Source organism: Urocitellus parryii, chromosome Y, assembly GCF_045843805.1.
Source record: "Urocitellus parryii isolate mUroPar1 chromosome Y, mUroPar1.hap1, whole genome shotgun sequence".
NCBI lineage: Eukaryota > Metazoa > Chordata > Mammalia > Rodentia > Sciuridae > Urocitellus > Urocitellus parryii.
Genome location: NC_135548.1, coordinates 11,725,683 through 11,736,091, shown reverse-complemented (window position 1 = coordinate 11,736,091; position 10,409 = coordinate 11,725,683). Strand labels below are relative to the sequence as shown.

The following is a 10,409-nucleotide window of genomic DNA, read 5'->3' as shown; positions in this document are numbered from 1 at the left end:
GTCAGTGGTATAGTGATTGCCTACCATGTATGAGGCACTGGGTTTGATCCCCAGAACCACATAAAAACAAACAATAAAATAAAGTATTTTAAAAAATATTATAGGCCTGCAGAGACAGAACTTAAAGATCTTTCCATAAAACGTGCAACTCTTTAGGCTATTACCTGCACACATCATCCTTTGCATCATCCATCTGGATATGTGCCTCTGCATTCTTAGATTCAGAAGTAGTGTGCATTTGGGTCATGTAAAGGCTGTGGAAAAAGGAAATTTTAGCATACTAGTGAGGTTTCTTGTAGATGCAGAACAGAGACTTCAGCTCCAAAAGTTTTACTCAATCCAGAGGACTGTGTGCTGTATGATATATTGAGGATATTTTCTTCTAACAATTTTTGCTTCTTTAAATTATATCCTCTTAAAATGAGTCATTTTTTATTTGGTAATAATGATTAATTTTAGTTTTCCATTTGTTCTAAGTTTAATGAGTTCTAGTGATACAACTTACATATGGAATGTCATCTAGAGATTTTAAAAATTACTTACTTGTATACATATTATAAAAGAAGACATGAGTTTTAACTTGATATTTTATAAACTTTTATTTTATTTTATTTTTATGTGGTGCTGAAGATAAAACCTAGGACCTCACACATGCTAGGCAAGTGCTCCACCAATGAGCCATATCTCCATCTGTAATTTAGCATTTTTATTTATAAACTTGCTTCTGTAATATTAAAGAGTAAAATAGAACTACTATTGATGTGAATTCTATAATTTGAGTAATTATAAGTTTTTAAATTTTTAGAATGAAATGATATTCTATGTTCAAAACTTCATTTCATAGAAGGCAATATCACAATGCCATAAAATGCTTGTATTTCTCATAAAGTCTTTGGATCCAATTTAACTCAAAACATTAAAAATTTCCTGATTCTGTACTCTTTCAGTTAGGAAATGATAAATGAGAGGATCATGATAAAAGGTTTTGGAAGCACACTGAATATTTTTGAAAATCAAATGAACGAACTAGTAATTTCCCATTCATGGATTAAAAATACACAGGAATATAATTTCCAAGTATAGAGGAGGAATATTTGTGTTCATTCGTTCTTTATGTATTAGTTTCATGTGCGTATATGTATGTTACTATATACATACATATATGCCTTTTCCAATTTCTGTCACAATGGAAATGTCTGAATCTAACTTTTCTTAAAGGAACATTTAGGTCAGTGTAATCTCATCCGACCCTTATCACTGTACTTAAATTTCTGATGTTTTCACAAACTCAGTTGTTTTTTAGTTCTTTTCTTTCTTGTTTGTTTGTTTTTTGTCTTTAGCATGAACAAATAATTGTGAACCTATCTCATTCTCTGGTCACTGAAAAACAAATAACAAGATGACACAGGAAAGCCAAAGTTGTGGGGAAGAAAAGCAGGACTTGAATTTTACATAACTACATCAATCAGAGGGACAGACTGCCCTCTAGGACTCCTTGGGTTTCCCAGTAATGACAGCTTGACATCTGTGAAGAAGCACCTCTCTGGCTTCCTATTTCTTTACTTTAAGATTAAACAGATCTTAACTTTATGAACCATATAAATTTATTGATCATCAACTATGTGAAAACTCTAAGGCTAGACTCTGGGATGAGGAGTTCTTTAAGCCACTGTGCATTTTCTAGCTTGCATGTTAATTGGTCTTTAATTTAGAAACTGTATGATTACCAAGAGTTTCTAAAAAAATATTCTATAATTAGAAAGAAGCATATAACTCATATAAGCATATATTACATTACTACATCTGAATAAATGAAGCACGTGAGATCACAAAACAAAAACAGGGACCTAAAACTCCTCACATGGCTATAAAAAGTGCTGTAATTACAAAGCAAAATAACTGTCTTTTAGGTCCAAAGCATGTGTTTTCAAAGCCCTGTAGCTAATAAATATCTATACCTTCTTTATTCCAAATTTATTGCTGTGCATGCATTATCATAATTTGTTTGAAGGATCATGTGTTGATATAGTGTTTCATTTCAAAAAAACTCTCTTAAAAGAACTAAGAATTTTTCATGTAACATCCATCACTAATTGTATTAGTACCATAGTTATATGGTGAATTTTGAGCCTATAGGAGAAGTTTACTTAAAATTAAAAAATTCTATTTAACTGAAAAGATAGGGGATATATTATATTAAAGCTGACCTTATTGTCTAGGAAACAGAAATCTGTCAAAGGAAATATATCCAGGTATTTGGTCATTTTTGAGGTACTGATCTGTGTACAATAAGTAAAATTTAATTGTATTTGCAGATTTATGGAACTGTGCTTCAAAATAAATGTGCCTTGAGAAATAATATTAGTGTATTTAACTTCTACATCTACGTCTAGAAAATATACATAATATCATATAATTATATGATTTGTGTAGAAATGCTATTCACTTTATAGTATTTTGAGGAGATTCATGGATTTGGTATTTTTGCTTCAAATATGTTTTTTCAAAAATAAAGAGAACTTGGTTATAAAGCTTTTTGTTTTATATTATAACATCAATTTATGGTGACATAATTATTATCTTTCAAGCACAACTATATATAAAAAATAGTGATTCTTTTTCTTGGTGTCATGTTATCTTCCAAAATTCTTATCCTTTGTGAAAAACAATGAAGTTTTGTAGTGCAGAATTATATCCTAATGAAGCCTATTTTATTTCCTCCAATTTTAATCATGGATCTAAATTCATATTAAAATGTATTGAACATTTGTATTGTGTATTATAAGCCCATAAACTAAGCTAACTATTTGACTTGGAGATCTGGATCTTCAAATATACAAGTCTATTTTACCCACAATGAATTAAAGTAACAGTCAAAGAGAAGCATAAAATGAGATAAATATCCACAATGAAAAGAGGAGGTAATCTCCAGTGACAAAAGACTTCAAAGAACTTCTGGAAAGCAGAAAGTCTGGAAGAAGATGAAGGATGCATTTGAGTTCCAAATTAGGGCTTCCCAGGAGGTGGATTAAGACTATAACTAGGCATCTTGGAAGTCCATAAGTTAGTGTGCTTCAGATCAGAACAATGGAAATAAAGGGAAGAAAGCACATTTAGGCCCACAGAATCTGGGGTTGCAGTCTAATGTCAAAGGAGGCTTCTACTTACTCAAAGTGAAATTATGGATCTGTCTTGTACTCTCTAATTTTTCCTACTTGAGACATTGAGTGTGATTTATATGAGTCTCAAACAGTCTTGAGTTTAGGAAGCCTTAAATGGTAATAGCCAGAAAAGCAATCTTCTACTAATGAAAATATTTTCAAAAGAACACTTTCAGCAATTGTCTGGGAAATGAATCCTTCAGTCCTAATTGTGCCATAAAGCATATTTCCCTTTAATGACACCACAAAAACTCACTTTTCAGTCTAAGTTCTGTACTTAGTTTTTGATACTTGTGAGACTCTATGCTTGAAGAAAACTTATAAGAATGGAAAATAGTGCAATTAATTACAATTTTGACAGCTGTGTAGACTGAATGTCAAATTAATAGTCATCATGTGTCTTTTCTGCTATTCATTTTAGATCCACTAAACATACTTTTTTGGTCTCTATACTCATCCCAAAATTATTTGAGGCTCCTCACTATAATTTTTTCAAGATGCAACTACTGCACTGATCCTTTTACAATTACTGTATGGAAAGTGAATACTAAAAAGGAGAGAATTGGATCATCTGTTTTCAAATTGAATCATCTGATTTTTATCTTCAAATATACAATAGAGTTTTATCTTTGGATACAGTGAATACCATGGTCATAGACCAATAGTAATATTTTTTATTTTTGTTAAGTGTGGTCTGATTCAATTTTAGGCATGATGTATTGGCACTTTACTAGTGGTACTTGCTTGGCATTGCAACATGGAATCAATGTCCTTCTAATGAGGAAAGTGAATTGACCTAGATAGGATTGTAATTTCTCCTCTTGCTTTCTGTTTTCTTACTATACAGAATTTAGAGTCCTCAGGTGCAGTTTAAATTTTAGTTGGAATTTTGTTAGACATCCTGTTGGGAAAATGTCCTCTTAAATAATTAGGATTTCTAAGAGTGGAGGATGCAGAGGCATGACATAAGAAAATATAATTGCCAAGTGCATTAATAGGAGTGATGGAAAGTTAAGACTCTTAAACTTTGACACTCTGGATCCTGGATCTATATAGTGTGTCTCTTGCTACCTCTTTTTCCCTCCCACCTTTCTGCCCTATTTATTGGTACTCTTCTTCTCATGCTCTTCCTCCCTATCCCATTTTGAGTCACCCCCCTTATATCAGAGAAGACATTTGGCATTTGTTTTTTAGGGATTGGCTCACTTCACTTAGCATAATCTGCTCTAATGCCATCCATTTGCTTGCAAATGCCATGATCTTGTTCTTTTTTAGTGCTGAGTAATATTCCATTGTGTATAAATGCAATATTTTTTTAATCCATTCGTCTATTGAAGGGCATCTAGGTTGGTTCCACATTCTAGCTATTGTGAATTGGGCTGCTATAAACATTGATGTGGCTGTGTCCTGTAATATGCTCTTTTTAGGTATTTTTGCTATAGCCTGAGAAGGGGAATAGCTGGGTCAAGTTGACTGGTATAAGACATGAACTATATGAGAAAATACCAATAGTAGTTAGGGCAAAAGTAGTTCTGGATAACAATCAGTGAGTGATCATCAGTTCATTTTATACAGACCATAACTGTGGAACTTTCATCCCCTCGCTTAGAGAAAGTAATATTTTATGCTGGCAAGTAAGGACTGACTTGACAACCAGAGTAACTCTTGAGGGAAAACAGAATTATTAGATTTATTAAAAGTGTAGACTTTCTTTTGCAAGACCCGAATTTTTTTCATTTCTATTAATTTTGGGCTCAAGTATCAGGCAGATTCTTAACTGTGCTTCAAAAGGTTTAATAGAGCTGATTCTTATTTTTAAGAAGGAGGTTATACTACTGCATTCATTTTAGGTTTAAATGTATACTTTAAACACATGCACACAAACATTTAGAGAGCATATTTAACATTTGAATAATGCTTTAACTATAGATAGGGTATTTTTAATACATGTTCGTTCTTGGTCTCTATTGGGTAAAACTTGTTCAAAGTGTTCTCTGTGTATTGGTGCAGGTTGGCCAATTGTCACTTATTGGCAATGATATAGAAGTTGAAAGTGAGCAGTTCAAACAACTTAAAGTAGTTTAGCAGAGTCATTTTATGAGTATCAAATCTAAGAATACCAAAAGCTGAGAATTATGTGTCTAATTCTTATTTCAGTGTCCTAATAATTCATGTGTATTTTACAAATATCTCCCCAAAAACAGAAGACTAGGTAAACCTTTATCAGTGAACCACAGCAGAATGCAATTCTAAATTTCATGAAAATGGGCATAAAATATAAAAGACAGGAACTGGAGTTGTGGGTCAGTGGAACAACACTCACTTAGCACATGCAAGGTACTGAGTAGGATCCTCAGAACCACATAAAAATTAATTAATTGATTGATTGAGTGATTAATTAATTAAAAATAGAAGAAGAACTCAAAGATGAACAACACAAAGAAAAATAGGAAGAAGAAGAAAGATAAGGAAAATGAGGAGGAGGAGGAGGAGGAGGAAGAGGAGGAGGACAAGGAGGAGAAGGGAGGAAGAAGAAGAAGAAGTCATCAAGATGACTCAGGGAAAATGGGAACAGAGTGAGTTTAAATTGTGGTTTCCAATTCCAAAATGTTTCCTGAGAACTGCAACTTTCTTTGTATTTGAGATCTCCTACTTCCATGACATGTTTAGTAGTGTTTTCTGGTTTACTCTTAATATGCTCTAGTTATTGTTTTATGGGAAAACTAGTTGACATGCCCCACAAGGCTGAAAATCAATGAAAATCTTTCATTAAGCATAAAGTTCCTTTCACATTTGCTACAATCATAGTAAATACACTTCTTTGTATAAAGGGACTGCTTTTGTTGGGCATTTAAAATATCCCCAAAGGCTAGATGACATACATGAAAATCCCATTGTTGTTTATAGAATAGTGGATTAATCAAATTCAATCTTTAGAGTAAAATAGAATGGAAATAATTTACTCATAGTATCATATTTAAACCATCTTTATTTCCAAAATACTATCCTAAGAATTATAGTTTTATTTAGCTTCAATTGGAGCAAAAGTATAATCACTTACTTAAGTAAAAGCAATTACTTAAAAACTAAAAATGAGAGGTAAGTCAAATTACTTTTGAAGAGAGATCAAAAACATCAGGTTTCTTGTTGATGTTCAGTAGCAGGCTCACCTGAAGGTGGAATGAAGCCTGAAGGGCACTCACTTCTACTTTCAGAATGCGGGGGTGGGGGGAGGAAATCCAGCTCTTGGGGGAAGGTCATGAGGAAAATACCTCCATTCATAGACATCTGGCATTGGAAAAAATGGTGGGGGTGGTGGGCCCGGTGGAAAATAATCTCGAGGTGCCCCATACCTGTTTCCTGGAGGAGGCGGAGGGAAAAATGGTCCTCTTCTCATGAACTGACTCCTCGGGTCCACAGGAAACAATTCACCTCAGACTGGAGGAAAAGGTGCCAACAATGAGCCGGAGCCAGTTGCTTGGTTTTCAGCAGGGAGAGATGAATCGGGCACATTGGAACCATCAAGATTGATTTTGGTCTCCTTTCTACTGGATTGACTTTCTGAAGACATAGGCCGATCCTCTTTATCCAAAGAAGGCAGATTAGAACCTCTGAGTTCTGCTGGTCGCGATGGTCTACCATAATTCGAATAACATCCACCTTGCCAAGGAGGACCCAATGGTGAGGGACCATTGGGGGAATGCTTTCTGCCCAATGCTGCATTTGAAACATCAAGTGCGCAGGGATCTTCCTCTACAAGTTCAAATTGAAGCTCCCTTTCAGTTAACTTTTGTCTGTTGCAAGCATTTTGTTTCATGAAATAATGGAGGTTTCTTTCAGCAATCCAAGCCGCCGACTCACTCTCATGTGCTTTTTTCTCACAGTAAATAATCTTCCCCTGACAGGACTGAATGGTTCTCTCCAATTCTTCTTTAAGATATTTGGCTCGCTTTCTGTAGGTCTCCAGCTCTTCTCTTGTATGGCCCATCTCTTCTTTGACCTTGGAAAATTTCTCCTCTTGCTCCACCCGGTAATTTTCCTCTACTCTGAGTTTCCCAGGGAGTTTCATCATATTTTCTTGAGAGCATTCCATCATGACTTTAAATTTCTGCTGAAGGTTCTCATTCTCACCTTCAAGCCATGTATTTTCTGACAGCAAGGTTGCCTGTTCAGTCTTCAGACTTTTAATCTGTTCTCTAAGGTCTTCCTTTGTTTTCTCTACTTCAGATAAGAAAGCACATGTTTGATATCTTTGTCCTTCTAAGGTTTCTAAGGAGGCCTTTAGCTTAGCACCATCAACCAGTTTCTTCAAAGCTCCTTTGGGCTCATCAACCAAGTGAGCACCAATTTCTGATTCACTCGTCATTCCCCATTCCAATTTCCCAATGTCTGTTTGGGCTCCCTTGGTTGGAGAAGACCTATCTTTCATTTCAGCAAGCCTTCAGTCAGAGACTCCATGTGATTTTCTTTATCAGTTTGAACTTGTTTTGCATGGAATTGAGAGTCTTCCAATGTGATGCTCTCTTTACATTGGACATGTCCTTGTTCCCTCCATGCTTCAGCGTCTCCTTGTAAGGTCGGTTTCTGACTTTGCTGAAGCTGGGGACGTTCATCCAAGGCTTCCTTCATTGCCAGCTGAATTCCTTCCTCACTCATTTGAAGCAGTCTCAAGTTTGTTTTAGTTTCAGCTATTTGTGATCTGATTGATTCTGATTCACTTTCAAGGGACTTTATCCTTCTCGATATATCTGCCATGATTTCATCCTGTTTACAATGTTTGGCCTTTTGTTCTTTTAGCTCTTTTTCTAGAAAGAGTCTTTCATCCCCATGGCTAGGTTTGGACCTATGCAGCTTTTCATAGGTTGCCTCCAAATTTGGGACATCTCTTGGACCCTTCTCAGAATTGCTGCCCTTTAAAGTTGTCTCTAAGCCTTCAAGCTCTTTTTGAACAAGGCTAACTTTCTCAAGTAGTTCACATTTTTTTTCAATTCTTCTAGAAAGTTTTAAAGCCAGCTGTTTTTCTCTTCCCACATAAAGCCTGCTTCTAACACACCCAAAACTTCTCCACAAAAACAAGAGAAGAGCAAATCATCCAATAGCTCTACACATCACCAACTCCCAAGGAACACCATAAGGATTAGGGCCTGGCTTCATGTCTTCAGACAATGCTGCCAAAACCCTGCCTACTTCTTCCAGGACCACCCGCTAATATGGCTGTAGGGCAGTCCTTGGTGCCTCCATCAAGCTAAGTTGGCTTTGGCTCTTGCCACCTCAACCACAGCCTGCCGAGTCAGGCCAATGTTAGCTGTGAACACTCAGGTGTTTGGTGAGGAACTCAAACCTGCACCAGGCAACGGAAACGACCACTGAGAACTCCTGCAAGGGGGGGGTTGTGAAGGTGCGGAGCTGGGGGGAAGGACTCCCAGGAGCCTTGTGGTGCTCAAGTGCCCATCAGGGGAGTCTTGGCCCCTTCCTTCCCTAACCAGTGCATCCTGAAGTGTCATGGGTTCAGGTCCCTTCCACTCCAGCCAGACAGGTGTCCTCTCTATGCCTCCCACCCCTGAGTTTGGTTTAGGCCAGGCCAAGGTGGAGCTTCTTAAGTTTCTATACAGTCATAATACCACTCAGTTTGATGTCATGCAAATTCTAAAGCTTTCTAAACTGTCTCAACAGATGTTTTGTCATATATTTATATTTGTACTGTTTGCCCTTTTGCTTTAATGACCCATTGCTTTCCCTGCTTTTGTTCTCTCCCTTTTTTCCTTCCTTCCTCCCTCCCTTTCTTCATTCTTTCCTTCTTTTTCTTCTTCTTCGTTACTTCCTCCCTTCCTCCCTCCCTTCCTTCTTTTTTCTCCCTTCCCTCCCTTTTCTTTTCTTGCAATATTGGGCTTTAAACTCCAAGGCCTTCTGCATGCTATGCCAGCCCACTGCCACTCAACTATATCCCCAGACCTGCTGACTAGGAAGGTCATTTGAATTATTTCTAAAGGAGAAAACTCTCATGATACACTACTTTGTTTGTTTGTTTGTTTCTTTCTTTCTTTCTTTCTTTTTTTTAAAAGCTGGGTTAATGACTTATTTTTCTTTTTTTTAAGTTTACCCATAACATTGTTTATTTTTTTTAGGTCGCTATTTTATTTTATTTATTTTATTTTTTTTTATTTTTATCTTATTTGCATTTTACATTTATTTTTTTATTGGTTGTTCACAACATTACAAAGCTCTTGCCATATCATATTTCATACATTAGATTGAAGTGGGTTATGAAGTCCCAATTTTTACCCCAAATGCAGATTGCAGAATCACGTCGGTTACACATCCACAATTTTACCTAATGCTCTATTAGTAATTGTTGTATTCTACTACTTTTCCTATCCCCTTCTATCCCCCCTCCCCTTCCCTCACATCTTCTCTCTCTACCCCATCTACTGTAATTCATTTATCTCCTTGTTTATTTTCCCATTCCCCTCACAACCTCTTGTATGTAATTTTGTATAGCAATGAGGGACTCTCTTCATTTCCATGCAATTTCCCTTTTCTCTCCCTTTCCCTCCCATCTCATGTCTCTGTTTAATGTTAACCTTTTCTTCCTGTTCTTCCTCCCTGCTCTGTTCATAGTTGCTCTCATTATATCAAAGAAGACATTTGGTATTTGTTTTTTAGGGATTGGCTAGCTTCACCAAGCATAATCTGCTCTAGTGCCATCCATTTCCCTGTAAATTCTATGATTTTGTCATTTTTAAGTGCTGCATAATATTCCATGGTGTATAAATGCCACATGTTTTTATCCATTCATCTATTGAAGGGCATCTGGGTTGGTTCCACAGTGTAGCTATTGTGAATCGTGCTGCTATGAACATCGATGTGGCAGTATCCCTGTAGCATGCTCTTTTAAGGTCTTCAGGGAATAGTCCAAGAAGGGCAATAGCAGGGTCAAATGGTGGTTCCATTCCCAGCTTTCCCAGGAATCTCCATACTGCTTTCCAAATTGGCCGTACCAATTTGCAGTTCCACCAGCAATGTACAAGTGTCCCCTTTTCTCCACATCCTCGCCAGCACTTGTTGTTGTTTGACTTCATAGTGGCTGCCAATCTTACTGGAGTGAGATGGTATCTTAGGGTGTTTTTGATTTGCATTTCTCTGACTGCTAGAGATGGTGAGCATTTTTTCATGTACTTGTTGATTGATTGTATATCCTCCTCTGAGAAGTGTCTGTTCCGGTCCTTGGCCCATTTGTTGATAGGGTTA

General features: G+C 36.4%; 1 pseudogene; it reads right to left on the bottom strand.

The window, feature by feature from the left end:
• Window positions 1-6,296: 6,296 nt before the first annotated feature.
• LOC144251167 (melanoma inhibitory activity protein 2 pseudogene) lies at window positions 6,297-8,372 on the bottom strand (annotated as a pseudogene).
• Between the last annotated feature and the right edge of the window lie 2,037 nt (window positions 8,373-10,409).